Source organism: Seriola dumerili, unplaced genomic scaffold (genome assembly GCF_002260705.1).
Source record: "Seriola dumerili isolate Sdu_G_001 unplaced genomic scaffold, Sdu_1.0 BDQW01000538.1, whole genome shotgun sequence".
Lineage (NCBI taxonomy): Eukaryota > Metazoa > Chordata > Actinopteri > Carangiformes > Carangidae > Seriola > Seriola dumerili.
This window is the reverse complement of record NW_019174793.1, coordinates 1784175-1801881: the sequence shown is the minus strand read 5'-3', so window position 1 is coordinate 1801881 and position 17707 is coordinate 1784175. Positions and strand designations below refer to the sequence as shown.

At 39.9% G+C, this 17707-nt stretch overlaps 2 long non-coding RNA genes across 2 annotated transcripts; both read right to left on the bottom strand.

Moving 5' to 3' along the window:
• Positions 1–3574: 3574 nt before the first annotated feature.
• LOC111235855 lies at positions 3575–4554 on the bottom strand. The gene is made up of 3 exons (XR_002665704.1): positions 4518–4554; positions 4144–4236; positions 3575–4037 (listed from the first exon to the last, which is right to left on the bottom strand). It is a non-coding gene; the product is annotated as an uncharacterized LOC111235855 (long non-coding RNA).
• Positions 4555–11522: 6968 nt separating this feature from the next.
• LOC111235858 lies at positions 11523–13211 on the bottom strand. Its single transcript, XR_002665707.1, has 4 exons — positions 13174–13211; positions 12655–12864; positions 11809–12063; positions 11523–11608 (listed from the first exon to the last, which is right to left on the bottom strand). It is a non-coding gene; the product is annotated as an uncharacterized LOC111235858 (long non-coding RNA).
• Between the last annotated feature and the right edge of the window lie 4496 nt (positions 13212–17707).

Sequence of the window (17707 nt, the reverse complement as noted above, 5' to 3'; positions counted from 1 at the left end):
CACTCCTACGAGTTTTCAAATCAATCAGGTCACAGAAAAAGCCTAATGACTAATGCTCTGATTACTAGCACCAATAGTGGTTTTATTATTTTTATAGTTATAATTAGTAGTATTTGTAGTAGTGGTAGTAGTTTGATTATTACTGTAACAACATTTGGCACCGGTGCAAGTTCAGTATCATTTGATGCACTAGTAACAGCGATACTCAGTTGTGGGTCTAATAATTTTAGATTTGTTCTATTTCCAACTTAAATACTCTTTGGGTTTTTCAGTGACATTTTTAGAAGCATCTTTTACATGTTTGTTTATCATGTACAGATTAATGTCAAGTGCAAGTTTAGTTAAGTTATAAAGTTTAGAGTTTAGTTAAGTTAGAGGGTTTAGAGTTTAGTTAAGTTAGAGAGTTCAGTTAAAGAACCTGCTCACTTGACCAACATGTTAAAATTGATTATTATTATAAGTAAGTAACTGGTTTTGGAACATCCCAAAAACATCGACTTGGTCAATGTTAATGTTTGAGGTAAGAGGTTACACTGAGCTGCGTTGTAAATGTTATTCTGTGCATGTGAGCAATGCAGAAGTCACCTGTCAGTTAATGGGGTGTTTCAGGTGGTTGCTGTTGGCAGGTGGCTGCTACGAACAAACGATGAAGGACAATACCCTCATCACAAGAGGTCATTTGAATGGCGAAAGTTTAACTATCATATTTCCTGCTATATACGTAGAGTATAAATATTGACATTAAAAAACAACAGACCAACGCTAACACAGCAAGAGTCTCAAAAGTAGTTTGTGGCTCCAGATTTTCAGGTAATGGTCATTTTATTGATAACAAGATACTGAGACAGTATGGACATAATCACTCTAACCTGCCACACTCTATGTAGTCTCAAATCCTTCCTCTGAACGTGTCCCTGAACCTGCACAGATCTGCACTTCATGTGTTTTCTGCATGATGCTGAGCAGACGGGGACGGACGGGCGTGGCTCCGTCTGACCGAGTTTACAGGATCAGATTTGTGCCAATGCAGCACAGAGGGGGGTGGGGGGGTTCAGGGAAGGCTGGGAGAAGAGCGAAACACAGATAGAGGTCTGAAGTTTCAGTCAAGATGATCAATGTAATTTAGTTTTCTGCCTGAACTAACCTGCTGTGTTGCTTGTAAAATTTTATTTTGGCGGGTCACAGGCATTAAAGAGCTGCATTTGTTTCATGGGAGGTCTCAACATGTCGGAGTAGTTTAAGTTTTCTATCTTATAAAGAGAAAGGTCTCCAGGGAATCAGTCTGTGTGTATTTAAATATGACAATCATCAAATTCAAAGATCTGTTTGTGATGAATCCTGCATCATCAGCCTCTCCCAGTAGTACTGGCTCTGTAACACATCCTCTCAGGCTGGAGAGGATGAGTCAGTGGGAGGGGCGCTTTCTAACGCTGCTCATTGGCTAATGTAACAGGAAGAGAGAGAGAGCGAGAGAGAGGGAGGGAGGGAGGGAGAGAGAGAGACAGAGAGAGAGAGAGAGAGAGGGATGAAACATCCCTTCTGGGTACAATACATCAAACCTGCTGAGTCACTTTGCTGCATTGGAGCGCCGGCCTCAGCCAATCAGCTTCACCCTCTGAGGTTGAACCCAGACAGTGAACTGATCCTGCTGCAGGATGTTGGTGATCAGAGTGAAGATTCAGTGACATGTTGCTTCATTACCATGAACACACACACACTGTGGTTTGTTTTGATTCAATCCCACGTACACCATCCCACGCATGGAAATACTTACAAGAGCAGTGGTTCTCAAAGTGGGGTTCGGGGACCCCCAGGGGTCCTTGGGGGGGTTGCTGAGGATCCGCAGCAAAAAGGGGAATATTTTATTTTCACTATAATTCCATCCATAAGTAAAACAATGACAGGATGACTATTTTTGATCATGGGTTCAAACACTTTCTGTAATAAAAGATCTAAAAGCTAAAATCTTATCAACTATGGGTCTAAATTGTGTCACATTAGGGGACGTGAAAAATTAAATAGTCCCCAACAAATTCACTCTTTCCACCTAATGGATTTATGCTTACTAAGAAGTACAGCGCCAAGCTGCTTCAGGAAATGACTGGGTGTCGTTTTTTAAAGTGACACTACACATTTGGTAAGATTTACTTTAGGCTTCAGCCTTACTGAATATTGTGGTATTTCGCACCAAATGTGATATGTTTCATAATGATCGGGAAAAAAAATTCATGCAGTTTCGCACAGTCTGATCTTCTGCTCATTCCTGCCCTGATGTCACTGTTTTGCTTATTGTTGTCATGGTTTGTCCTCCATACATACCTGCCTTCAGTTGTTTTCCACTCACCACTCCCTTGCTCACCCCATCTGCCAGCCACACCCACCTCGTCAGTCACTTCATTCACCTGTTCACTCAGCTGCAGCTCTTCAGCAATCAAGCCTGGTTAAAAGCTCCACTCTCCTCCACACTCACTGCCAGATTGTTCTTTGTTCCCATGAAAGACTTTCCAGCGTTTACTCTTCATCTGATCTCCCGGTTCCGACCCTGCCTGCTCCTGACCTACCCGCCTCGTCTCTGCCCTGGTAATTACTTCAGCCCTTCTGTTTTTGACCACGATTCTGCCTTGCCTCTTCCTGGTCTTCGTCTGCCTGTTCTCGGGGCTGCTCTGAGTCCTCCACCTCCGCTGCTGCAGCGTGTGAGTTCTCCTTGTTTCCCCATTGATCATCGCTGGGACAGAGTCCTCGTCTCGACCATCGTGAGTGTTCCTGTGTTACTCACCTGCTGGTTTTTCGGTCCTCTGCCTGGTTCCGACCTACCCTCTGCCAGGTACGGCTGCCTCATCCACAGCTTCATTCTGGGCCCTCGGATTTTCCCCAAGCCCCTCAAAGACTGCCATTCCCCTTTTGAATTGAACTGTGTTTATTTACCTGCATCTACTAACAATAAAAGTCATTACCAATCATCGGTTCTAGTCGGTGCTGCTTTTGGGTCCAAACCTCACCCATTACAATTGTTCATTGACCAATAAAACTTTGAACTGCTGTTTAGTGGCAGCATCGCTTACACCTGAAACATAAAATACATATGATTACACATTATAAAATTAAACACCTGAAACATAAAATACGATATGATTACTTATTATTATAAAAAAACACCTGAAACATTATATAATTATGTACTGTTAAAGAAGTTACTTGTAAGTTTTGGTATTGCTACATAGCTAAAGTTAGCACTAACAGCTGTTCAGCTGTTTAGCTTCAGCCATTATGGTGTTTACAATACAAAAGGATGTAATACATCCTCTGACCAGCTACTTCTTCTGGACGCTACAGTGACTCGGTATCAGAAAATGACAAGACAGGCCGACCCAGTCGGGGCAAACAGGCCTGACTTGTCGACCCTGGTGAGCCAGGCTTCATAATCATTAAAGTATATAAACAACGTTAGAGATACCAGATCAGGGCCATGAGAAAACATTTTACCATCCATTGATTAATCACATTTACTCTTGGTGCTTTATTTTCACATTTTATGATTGAAACTACTTATACTTTTATTATAGTTATTTACAGAGATTAAGTTCAGGACGTGTCATTAGTTCACACTGGTGACAAACATCTTTGACATATTACAACGGTAAACTCCTCAAATTATAATTAGGGTGTTGCACACGCTGTCAACAATGGACTTTTATTCTGAAAAGGCTTCACATTTAGTGAACTACATTCTGCTTTGATGAGTGACCCCAGAGATTTACAGGAAGTTCAGGTCCTCTTCAATAAAAACTGTCTTTGCATCTTCATATCAGTAAAATCCTGAATACTAATAAACTACTGCACTGTGGCACATTTCATCCACATAGAGACAAAACTTAGGAAAATCAATCACAACAAAGGAACAGATTTAAACTTTATCTGTCTTCATAGCTGCTAAATAAAATAATAAGATGAAAATTAACAGAAAAATCTTTAAAGCTGAAATCAATGTTCTACTTCCTGTTTCCACCAGGTGAGTCCCACCTTTGCTTCAACATCATCTAAAAAAGATCACATGAAACCTGTGTAAAGTTACAGTTGTAATTATAAATCTGGAGTCTGTGTGTTATTTATCTATTTCTTTCATTAAGTGTGAGAGGCTCTAACCTGACTGTAACTTCACACCAGGTCTTCCTGCTCCTCTGTGTCTTGTGTCTGTGCTGCAGTGGTGCTGTTCTCATAACCAGGACAAGAGTCTACCTGATGGAGAGAGGTGACAAAATGACACTCACTGGACCTCATTCATCACACCTGCATACAATTACATTTTATTCTAATGTTTTTAATCCTGTTTAAAACTGAATTATGTGATGAAATGTGATGTGGTCAAATACTTTACTGGTTCATAATGAGAAAGTTGTATTTTAAATATAAATTCACTTCACATCTTCTTCAGTTTCCAGAGCGTTTATGAGCCAAGTTATAATAACTGTGATAGAGAGTAAGTTGTGTAAGTTTTGTAGGACCTCTCTGTCTCTCACCTCCATCATCTCTACAGCTTCATTTGGTTCAGAGTTTGAAATTAAAGTTTAAAAAAATCACACCAATCAACAAATACAAGATTTAACATAATGAAATTCATCACAAACCAAAAACTACAGGAAGTTTGAAGAAGAAAAATAAAAGAGCAGCGATCTGAACTGATGGATGTTTTTATTGTTTTACCTCTGTCACAGACTGCAGCGACGACAGTGGAATTCAGCATCAGACACCAGAGTCAATCTGATGATGTTCAATATTAATACGGATTTGTACTGTGAGAAGTGAGACCAACAGAGAGGAAGAACATTAGCAGTAAGATTAGACTCGATAGATCAGTTTGTCAGGTGTGCTTGTCAGTCAGTCAGCCAGGTGTCGTCCATGTTCAGTTATGATGAGGTCTCAGTACACAGCTACAAGAAGTCTGAAAATCCTCAGACTTTCTTTCTGCATCAGCTGAAAGTTTTCTTTATGTTGATGACGTCTAGTGGCCAAAAACAGTGTGTGTCAGATGGAATGGTGTGTGAACTCACCTGCGTACAACATCAGATCTTAAGGTGATTTACGACGTCCTCTTTGTGTTCTGGGCTTTCACAGTAATAATTTCCCACTGGGTCAGTCTGAGTGTCAGTGAATGGTTGAAGATCCTGCCTGAAGCTTCTTGTGAGTCTCATCTTCTTCGCTGTACCGCTTAGGATGTAATCTAGCTGCTGGGTTTTAGCATCACTGCTACAGGTCAGATTCACTGAACTGCCCTCCACGTATCTCACCCACGAGGGACTCACTGACAACAGCGAGGAGCTTTGGAGCATCTGGAGGAGGGAATATGATGGAGAACGTTAACATCAATATGAAAATGTGTTTTATCTCAGATATTAACTTTAATGCAAGGACGACCTTTATAAGTGGAAGTGAATATTATTGATGTCCAATAGATTAACAAAGGTTGCTCAAATATTAGACATAACTGTGGTAGTGGAAGGTTTAAGTTGCACATTGTATTAGGACCCAACTGTGGAGTAAATAATCATCAATTGGAGGGGCGCGTGATCCTCACGTCCTTTCAAGAGACAGGAATAGCTGTTTGTCATCACTTTAACAAGAACTACTACGGAAAATGTTTCCTCCTCTCATTTTAGTCGTTCTTGTAACCAGACATATGAAGGACGTCAGCTGCATTTAACAACTGCTGTGACACTTCAGCTCGTCCTGGGTTGATGATCTTTCCCCAGCATCCTGGGGAGAATGTCTGACATGTGACGCTAAGAACAGACATTAACTAAACTAGAAAAGTTTTACAATCAATAGCAACACACACAGATTCTTCAGTCGTATGATTGGAACCAAAATGATTAAAATTATCCTGTTGAAAACGTTACCTTGTGACAAGACAAAGTGACTCCAGGTTCGACCTTTTATATTTCCACTTGGTTGGTTTGTTTGTGAATCTGACATGTACCTAGCTGAGTCGCTCTTCTCTCTAGGTCTCTAGATTCTCAGAGTGCAACCTGTCCATGGTATGACAATTATACCTCCACGCACGACCTCTGTAGTCTGAGTCTGTTTCTCACGATCCACAGCTCATAATCCATTTAGGTAAAACCAGAATGTCGTTCCTCAATGGGTGAGTATTCACTGACCATTATTCTGAAAGGGTATAACGTGTAGAGCAGCTTATTTCACTGTTGATATACTTTTAGAGACAATTTTCGATGTGTATTCACTAGCATCACTTAGTTGAATCACATCCGCACCAGCGACTACAGTGACCCTAATCACCTAGATATACAACAAGCAAACCAGAAGTCAACGAAGGGATGAACTTTCATGTGAGGTTCTCAACATGGGAAACCCCATGCTACATGACTAACATACATTTGTTAAAACTACTTTGGCTCCATACACTTCTAACTGTGAGGTTTAAGACAAAGATGTGTGTCAGTTTGTTATATTATGTCTATATAATGTTACTGAAGGTAAGAGTCATGTTTTCTTCCTATGGTCTCTTGCGCGTTTTTATTCAACTATTTAAACTCAGGATGTTAATAATGTTTTGACTTTTTGACTGTAGTCTCTCGTAATTATAGCCACAAGTGAAGCACCCGACATGGAAAGTCCTAACAGAAAACCTTGGACCTGTGAATCTATTAATGCAGCTGTACAATGAACAGTGTGAAGAGGAACAATTATTATTATTTAGAAGGGTGTGAAACTTCCTTGTTTTAGAGTTTCCTCTCTGTCTCACTCTGCTGTGGTAGGTTGTGTGCTCAGTATTATGTATGTATGTATGTGTACCATGTGGTTGCTACTGTATGATGATTAGTGATCAGGAAAGAGCAGGCACTGCTGACGCATACAGGAGTGGAAACAGTCACACTGACATCAGCAATAAACAAAATAAATTGACAACATTCTGTTTCCTCATTCTTGAGCCTTGGTTAGATGTTATGCTTGTTCTCTTTAAACAGAACGTTAAAGACATTTGCTAGATTTAACTCTTCAGTTATACTGAATCCTTTCAGATGAACCACTTACAGCTCCTATTTTATATACAGTTAATTCAAACAGCACAACTGCTTACTGTGCAAATAACACTCACCGACTAAATGTTGACGGTCAAAACTACTGAGAATGCTGCATGGTGGAAAAACACACTGAAACAGATCTAAGGACTTTGGTTTAACAGCACAATTAAAAAAAAAACAGCTAAACAAGTGATGATAAGAAAAATCCACATTAGAAAAAAACAACATTAACTGCACAATTATTATTCATCCTGCTTTCAGCTGATTACTCAGTAAGTTACTGAACGTCCTAGAGTTTAAATGTAGAATTACAGTACCTGTACAGTGAGGAGGAGGACGACCAAATCCACTTGATGCTGCCTGTTAAAACCTACATGAGCTGCTCTCCTCATCCTCTCTGTGTGACGCCAGCAGACCAATCAAAACAATCAGCTGATAGTAATATATGCAAGAAATATTTCAATACTCGGAAAATGATTCTCGTCTTACAGTAGAGAAAGGTGATTTCCTCTAAACAGCAAAACGCTGCAAACAGAGGAAAAAATCAAGCTGTGAAAAAAGACCAGACTCTCTTCCTCTTCCCATCATGAATATGCATGAAGTCTGACAAAAGTCTGAACTTAAAGTCATTTTTGTTGCCATTTTGGAGAACAGTGCGACAAAATGTTTTGGCAGGATGTTGCTTGACGGACCGAAACACATGTTCTAGAACAATGGTTGTCAAAGCTTTCGTTGTAAGAGAACCCACACTGACATGCAAACAAGCTGTGGACCCACATTTGATGCTTCAGTGACTTCACCCAGCTTACCAGGGCTAAAAACTCATTTACTGACACTAAAAACCACAAACTTGAGCTCAAATAAGAAAACCATTTGTTGACAAAAAACTGAGCATGACAGTAATTTTTACACAAACTTAGCTACACACACCGTCATACACTGTACCTTGCTGTTTAGAGTAAAGGAGAGAAATGAAAATCTCACTGCACTGAACACATGAATCACTTTTTAATCCTATTACGACCTGAGCCTTACGTAGTGGTGACAAACTGCAGCCTCTTGTGCTGAAATGAGTATTTACAACAGATAAACAGCTATGCACACACACACACCCCACACGACACACAGCACACACACACAACACAACACACACACACACACACACCACACAACCACACACCCACACACACACAGCTGCATGTGGTGGACTTATCTGACTCCAAGGCTGATCGTGTCTTCAACGGTACATCTCACTGCCACGAGAAAAGTGCTGAGAGTTTTTCATCTCTGATGCTACAAATATAACGCCAAATGAACATTTTGATACAAAGGTTATGTAAGATTTCAGGCCGATGACATGTACTTGTGCCACAAACACTTACTGTGATTCCAACCAAACTGCAACAAGGACGCTTCACACCCCATGAAAGCGGTCTCACACAACACAAATGTTTGACTGTATTTTAATTCATATTTTCTTTAAAATATACATTCATGCCATTATATCAGAGTTTTCCTCCTATGCTTCAACTGAAGTAAAGTTCAGATACAATTTTTTATTTTTTTTTTTTTAATTACGCCTACATACCCACTTTTTTTATTATGTTTGTACTTTTCTGATTCTCTTGATGCTGTAAAACTCCAAGCTATAAATAACAGAGCACAGATTCATGGTGTGTTTTTGTTGTTGTTGACTGGCTGTTACAGTGCACATGAACTCATTTTCCATCTTTCCTGACGTCTGGTTCTGTGAAAGGCACCAAAGAAATTGAAACCATTCACTCTGACATTTTTAACCTAATGTTTATTTTCTTGTTAAAAAAAAAAAGTGTAGTGATGAAAATGTTGCTTGTATGAGAGGAGCTGCTCACCCTGGTGCACTGCTGGCATTGTTTAAATCTGACAGCAGAGTATTCAAACCCCAATCCTCCTCTTCCTTTCCTCTGGTTTCTCTCTGGGAATGAACTCTGACGTTTGGAGTAGACAAACATCTCCCTGGTTCTGTGAGAAGCCAGATGCTGGCATAGTGAAGGTCACCCTGCTGTCCTGCTTGCTTGTCTCTGTTGCTGCAAGATGACGGGGTGGTCATACACTGGGACCACATTCAGCTGACGGGACAAAACAGAACTCAAATTAAACAAGACTTTTTATGTGTGCTGTTGCACAAAAATGACCGTACAGTAAAATACTTGCTGTATGGGATCACGGGAGTTGTTCGTTCCAGCTCTTATTCTCTACTTCAACAGGTTACTGAGAGTTTCTGGAAACACACGTTCTTCCACACTTAACAAAAAGCTTTCTGTTGTAATTCCTTACTGGCCACCAGCAGAGGTCGATAATATTCACAGGTTGATTAATATTGATCTTTTGCCACTGGAAAACTTTGAACTCTTCTTTCTCACCTGTGGCTCTGGTTGTAGGTTCTCTCAACACTTACACTTGCTGTGCTGAAGGAGGTGATTCTTCTTTCTAGACAGGAGTGAAAAGCGCAATTGAGTTGAATTAAGAACTGAATACATTTAGAAGCATTAGTTGAAATCATATTTCATGATGACACAGACATTACTCACTGATCCTACAGGGAAGACAGCCCGAGGGAGATAGGAGAGCAAGGGAAGAACAGCAAGTGATTGATTCCAGCAGCTGCCTGGATTTCATTGCCACACCTGGATAATCAGAAAAGCAATGACTGACTCGAGAGAGGGAAGATATTACAGGATGTTTTGAGTAAACATTGAGCTTAATACACTAGTCACACCGTGGTGAGGTTGTCTTGTCTTGGGTTTGTTTTGTCCTGTCATTTCCTGTTTTATTTTGAAAATTAATTCTCCTCTCGTTTCAGGTCACTTGCCCTTCCTCATGTGTCTCAGTCTGATTGCCCTTAGTGTTTCCACCTGTCCCCTATTTCCCCCCATGTGTTTAAATAGTCTGTGTTCCCCTTGTCTTGTGCCAGAGTGTCATTGTCCTTGTCCTGCACCAGAGCCTTGGTCCATGTCCACAGCCATAGTAATCGCCATAGTAAGCTGTATGTACCTCGTGAAGAGTGATTTTTTTGTTTGTAATTTTTTCCTTAGCTAAAGTTCATAGCCCTTTGTTTTTCCTCGTTCAAGAGTGATTTTTTGTTTGTTAATTTTTACCATAGCTTAGATTCATAGCCCTTTGTTATTCCTCGTTAGAGAGTGATTTTTTGTTTGTTATTTCTTGCCATAATTTAGATTCATAGTCCTTGGTTTTTTCCTCTTTAAGTGTGATTTTTTTTTTTTTTTGTTTGTAGCCAAATTATTTTTTATAGTCAGGTTTTTCCTCCATACGGAGCGTTTTGTTTATTTATTTGTTTCTTTTTGATTAGAGTTATTTTCCCTCCTCTTGGAGTGTTTATTGTTTCTCAATATTCAGAGTATAGTGTCTAGTTTTGTTTATAGCCATTTGTTTGTCACTCGGTCCGAGGTCTCCGGTGAATTCAATAAAAGCCTTTTGTTATCTAAAATCTCTGCATCTGAGTCCTGCTTTCAGTCTCGGCCTGACATACACAGCTCCAAAATCTCCAAGAGGTGTTGCGGTAAGTTGTGTTGTGTAGAGATCATTTTCATAGTCAAACCTTTCAGTTTTTGTCATCTATCCATCTTTAGGTATTTTAGAGACAGTTCTACTTTGGTTGAGGTCAGGTCAAGTATGTGTCACAGACATCTGCTACCGTCTGTAATAGTGGTGGGATGCAAAATAAAAGCTGCAGTAAACAGGTGTGTGTAGATGAATGTGTGTAACTCACCTGCTACAACAGTCAGATTTAAGTTACGACGTCCTCTTGTGTTCTGGGCTTCACAGTAATAATTCCCACTGTGTTCAGGTCTGAAGTCAGTGATGGTGAAGATCTGTCCTGAAGCTTTTGGTGAGTCTTCATTCTCCTTGTACCAGGTGTAATTAGCTGCTGGGTTAGCATCACTGCTACAGGTCAGATTCACTGAACTGCCCTCCAATATCTCACCAGAGGGACTCACTGACACAGAGAGAAGCTTGGGAGCATCTGGTGAAAATTATAGACAGAAATGCATAAATTCTGTGCGCAGACCTGATTTAACTAAAGTAAATCACTTTGTAGTCAGTGTCTTATGCTATATAAATAAAGTGCTATATAAATTAACTTTATTATCATCTTTATGTATGGAAGTAACTTCAAACTTTCTACAGCTACATTTTAAGACTGTAGCTGGACTATTGCTTCTTTTTAACATGTTATAAGATGAAACATCCACCATCTCTAATTTTAAATAGAGTGTCCAAGTGATTTGCCAATGTTTTCTACTCACACTGGACATCTAAGAATAGAGACGCAGAGTTGATCTGTCCATGTTTATTCTCAGACTTGCAGTAGTAGTTCCCTCTGTCCTCAGAGCTGATGGAGGAGAAATGATAAACTCCTTCTGGTCCTTGAAGCAGTTTTAGGTTCTCCTTGTACCAGGTGTAATTAGCTGCTGGGTTAGCATCACTGCTACAGGTCAGAGTCACTGAACTGCCCTCCACTATCTCACCAGAGGGACTCACTGACAGAGTGGAGGTCTGAGGACCATCTGGAAGAGATGTATTTACATTGATCTTTATGAATTGAGGTGTGTTGCAGCAACAGAAATTTTAAAGGTCTTGTGATGAATATGTCAGTGCACAATGGGAGCTACTCTGTAAATAGCAGCGGCTCACTGTGAATGTGAAGAAAGCAAGCAAAATCTGCATACAAGTCATTTGTTGCTTTAAATAAACACTTTTTACTCACATTTCACCTTAAGTGAGACATGTTCAGATGTCGTCTTCCCCAGCTCATTCTCAGCTGTGCAGTAATACTCTCCAGAGTCGGAGGACTGGACGGAGGTGAAAACAAGCTGCGGTTCTCCACTGAGCAGTAACTGCTTCTCTTTGTACCAGGTGTATTTAGCTGCTGGGTTAGCATCGATGCTACAGGTGAGATTCACTGAACTGTCCTTCATTACGTCACCAGAGGGATTCATCAACACTGAGACCTTCGGAGCATCTGCAGGATATAAACACACATTAACACGAGACTGTTATGATTAAAATATATCATTACCATCTTTCACACCTGTGTGTGTTAAAATCACTGGGCTGAACCTTGTGATTTATTTTTGGAGAAAGAGAGGCCCTCTTTATGTTTATTACACGTCCCAATAATTTTTTTTAAATACAATACCTGACTGACTTCTATCATTATATCATCTACTACACATTCATATCTTCACAAATATTCTGTCTCGGGAATAACTGTTATTTCTAAAGGACATACACGTGACAGTCTGATGTGAAAGTGGAACCCCATGAGGTACAATGATCCACTGTGGTTACCTCAATTAAATCATGCACAATCAACACCAGCACAGTATGTGCATCCATGAAGAGTTGAAAACATTTCCTTTCTCATAAAAGCTGATTTTATCCATCATTTGTTCACATGCATATTTGTTTTATTGCAGTCTTCCTCTTAAACGTCTTTGCTAATGCACTGATCAGCAAAGGTTGCACGAACATCTTAAGTGAAAATCAATATTGAAATTATTTAATGAAAATCATTTCAGTGTGTCATTGTGACATAGTGGAGTGAACTCACACACTGGAGGAGAGCGGTAACCCTCATAAGCACAGGAATAACTGTCCTCAGGATCAACGTGTCCTCTAAAAGATGGAGACGTCTCTCCCTGAATTTCTTTTTCTCTCTTGTACCAGACAAAGGAAGAACGAGCAGAGAGAAGACAGCTGCTGGAACAAATCAGTGTTGGACCGGTAGAAGTCCAGATCACCTGCACCTGCACATCTGGATCTGTGGACGAGAAGCAGATATGTCACATAAAATGAACCGTCAATAACACAGAGTTAGAGGTACGACTTCTCCCCCCTCTGGCCAGTGGATGTAAGTGCAACCCATCATGCAAAATCAGCCACTTCCCCATGTACACTTCACTCTCTTACAATGTGCTCATGCTCCACATTTACTTCTTATTTAATACAGTCCCTTATGTTAGACTTCACTTTTATCTTACCATGCAAATAACAAAATGAACATCATTAAGAAAGAATAATCTCATGAACACATATTTCAGCGACATAATGAGCTTGTGCTCATCAGTACCTGTGACAGTCAGAGTTGTACCACGTAAGCTGCTCCCCCATTCAAACCATAGTGTTTTGAATTTGAAGCGATACTCAGCTGAATCTCCCTCTGTCAGGTCAGTGATTCTCAGAGTGGAGCGTCCTCTCTCTGCTTCAAGGACATAAACACGACGTGAGTACTGGGAGTCTTCACGAAGGTCCACAGGTCGTATGTAACGCTGCGGCTGATCATTACTGAACCAGAATTTAGATTTGATAGATTGATAACTGCTGTAAGTGCAAGAAATGTCAACTGAAGAGCCTTTAAAGGCACAGATGCTTCTGTCAGTGTAAGTCACTGTGTTGCATGAAGAACCATGGACACCTGGAAAATGAAATATTTTTGATCATCACTATTCAGTTTCAGTTGGTTGTATTGCTGTGGACACAGTTACCTGTGTAGAAAAAAGATGAAATCATGGTGGTGTATAAGATAAAAATTCAAACAAGTGCTAATGTTACTGGAAGACTGTGGATTAAACTCACACACTGAAGGAGAGGGGAAATCCTCGTGTCCTTTTACAGCACAGGCATAACTGTTTTCACCATAAAAGTATGCTGGAAAAGAATGTGCATCTTTCTGAATATTCTTTCCACTCTCGTACCAGATGTAGGACGGATGATCAGGTAGAGGACAACTGCTGTGACACGTGAGACGTGACCATGTACAGGGCTCAACCACGCACCTTTTTGATTCGCTCATCTTCACCTGTAAACCTGGATTTATAAAGAAACAGACATTGTTTTAGACAGAACTGTCAACAGATAAATGATAATAGATTTACAAAGATTCAGGGTTTAACTTATGTAGTTTCCAACAGATATGTTACCTGTGACAGACAAAGTGACTCCAGGTTCACCTGTATATTTCCTTCCTGGTTGGTTTGTAATGAACCTGAACTTGTACTCAGCTGAGTCGCTCTCTCTCAGGTCTGTGATTCTCAGAGTGCAGTCGTTCTCCCCACAGTGATACTGAACACGACCTGAATACTCTGAGTCTGCTCTCAGATCCACAGGTTCATTATCACTGAATCTAGTGAACCAGAATGCTTCTTCAACTGCAGTATCAGCATCATTTAACCTGGAAGGGTAATTGAAGGCGCAGTGTATTTCCACTATTGATCCTTCAAGGGCACAGATAAGATCAGTAGGAGTGTAAGTCACTCCCCAGTCATTCTGACCCTGCATCACTGTAACAGAGCACAGCAGAAACTAAAATCAGAAACATGATAAAATAAAAAAAAATCATTTTATTTACACACACACACCATACAGCCACATGTTTTCCAAGGCGCATCACCTGAGCCAAATGAACCAGGGAAAAAAAAAAAAAAAAACTACCACGTTTTGGTGTTGGTCTGCAGCCTCTCACACACAGACAGCACAGGTGGAGACCAGTGAGGAGTGAATTTTTTACCGGAGCTGACAACAACTGCAGTCGTAGCTCTAAGTGTCATCACAACCTTTGCAAGAAAAAAAAAAAGCAAATAGTGTCCACCTGTTCAAGATTTAAACATATAGAAGAGACACATTTTCAACTTCACCATCCACCAAGGTTTGTTTTACACGAGTGCAGTGCGCTAACGATAAGCTAATAGTGAACAAGGAAAAAAAACTGTGTGTAGACTGCAGCTTAATTTGCCAAACTTTAATAAACTCATAACTACTGCCTGAGACAGACACGTCTGCCTGCATTTTTTTAGCAGTGTGAACACAAATGTGTCCTGGGCCACAATGAAGGACCTACTCTACTGACATCCAGTCCCGCCACGGCTTCATAGGCGCTGTTCAGACCTGGTATTAACATCTGTCTCGGATGATCTGATCACAAGTGGACAGCTCTCAGTTCGTCAGTTCACACCTGGCTCTAAAATCCGTCTCCACATGCGTCTCGATTGACCACTTGTGATCGGATCTCACTTCCTCGCTTTATTTATTTATTTATTTTTTTGGATTAGCCAAGAGTTCGGCGTAGTGAGGTACTGGCAAGGTGGCAATGATGTAACAGCCCACTCTGAGCTTCAAAACCGCTATTCAGAAATTTACGGTGACATCATGGAGGCTACGTCCATATATATTTAGTCTATGGTGTGTGTGAGAGCGAGTGAGAGAGAGCGAGTGGGGCACGGAGGGGTTATTTAATGAAAAGCGAGGAAGTGAGATCCAATCAAAAGTGGTCAATCAAGACACATGTGGAGGAGCATTTCAAAGTGAGGTGTGAACTGACGAACAGAGCTGTCCACTTGTGATCGGATCACTGAAGACACCGATTAAGCTTATTTTCATCGTCATGAACATGTGCAATAAACACATCACAAAAGACTGACTGAAATGCGATTTATTGGAAAAAAAAAATATTTAAAAGGCGCAGCACCTGAGCCAAATGAACTGGAAAAAAAAAAACTCACTACCGTGTTTTGGTGTCAGGCTGCAGTCTCTCTCACACACACACAGCAGACAGCACACAGGCAGCAGTGGAGACCAGTGAGGAGGAAACTTTTTACTGGAGCCCACAACAATCATGGTTTTAGCTCTGCGAGTGTCATAACAACCTTTGCAATTAGGGCCCTTCATCACTCCACATGTTAAAAAAAAAAAAAAAATTAAACACGAAGAAAAGACACATTTTCAACATCTCCATCCACAACAGTTTGTTTTACATGAGCGCAGGGTGCTAACGTTGACCTAATAGTGAACCGTTAGGTTCACCAGCAACGTTACCTGCAGCAGAGGGAGGACGCACACTTCAATGTTTGTTTATTTATTGCAAGTCATGTCGTCATCGCAAAATTTAACATTGTTAATATTGTCATACATATGTTACTGGGTAAAAAATAATGTTTTTCTCCTATGGTCTCTTCCTTTTTTATCCACTTTTGAACTCATATTGTTAATAATGTTTCTCACTTCTTCATGTTATTGCTGTATTAAGCCACAGTGAACACAGATCACTGTTAACCATACTGACGATGAAAACATCACAATGTCAGCAAGTTACCTAATTAACTGACAACGTTTGGTTCCTTATTTTGAGCCCTTGGTTGATTGTATCTTGTATCAAGTAAAAAAAAGCGAGCGCTAAACATGTAATGATAAAAATAAATAAAAATACATATATATACTGTGTATATATATATATATACACACACACATATATACACACACACATATATACATAAACATGAAAAACAACATTAACTGCAATGACAAAGCAACAAAGAAAGATATTATTTGAATTATTTGGGATCATATTAAACATTGTATCCAGAAAACTGTTGATTGAGGAATTCATTTAAGACAATTTTAGCTTGCTCTGAGTGGGTTCACTAAATGCCCTCCCAAGTAAAGTTTACAGTACCTGGTAAAGTGAGAAGAAGGATGACAAATCCACTTGATGCTGCTATTAAACACATAGCTGCTCCTCTCATCTCTCTGTGACTTAAGAGACAATAAGACACTTTAGCTGGTGAACAATGTATGAAAGAAATATCAATTATATAAAGAAAATTCTCTTTTTACATTGGAGGGAGGTGATGTTCCTCTGTGCGTAGTGCAGCAAGCAGAAGTCAGGCTGTTAAAATAAGACAGACTTCCTTCCTCTTCACTTATTAATATGCATGAGGCCAGTACAAGTCTTACAGAAAGAAAAAATGTGACAAAGAAAAAAAAACCCACCTTCTACTCCCATCTATGCTTCCTTTTTATACAGGTGGATCGCAGGAAAGAAATTTTGGCTATCTTGGCACATACAAGCCATTGGATAAGGCTGTACCCATCTACATCAAATATTAAACACGAGAAGATACTTATAATTGCTTATCAAGCTGTCATTTAGAAAGACATTCCATTTTGATCATAATTATAATGAGATTCATTTATGTATTGCAGTGAGGATAAAAACAAATGCAGTGTCACCAAAAAAGGGCAATCTTTTAAAATCTATTAGAATCAAGTGACCTGGGAAGTCAATAATATTAAGTAAAATCAGGAAAAGTTCACTGAAGTTTTAAGAACACATTTAAAGAGGGCTCACCGATTCTACTGACCTGATATCACGCAGCTTGTTCCAGAGTTTCAGGGCTCTGTCACCTCTACTTTTCAGCCTTGCCTGAGGAAAAAACTAGAGGACTTCTGCCCGAGGATCTCAGGCTACAAACTGGTTCATAAGCAGTTAAGAGGTCACATACACTGTAACATGAACAGAGGCCAGGATGAACTTTATATGTCAATAGTAGTATCTTAAAACATTCATTATGCACTATAGTTAAGAGGCTTTGATGATGGTCACAACCAAAAGGTTCTGCCCAGTGAGTTACTCTGTGATTCCCACCTATTATGTTCCAACTCTGTTTAATCAGTGTATGCAACAAACTGAATGTCACAGGCTCAACAATGCACATTCCAACCATATCTAAACAAAACAATACCCATTTCAATTTTAAGAGAATTTGTTACTCAGACCAAACCAGACTTTTTCTTGACTCTGCAGTTTTTTAAGGACAAACCAATACAGA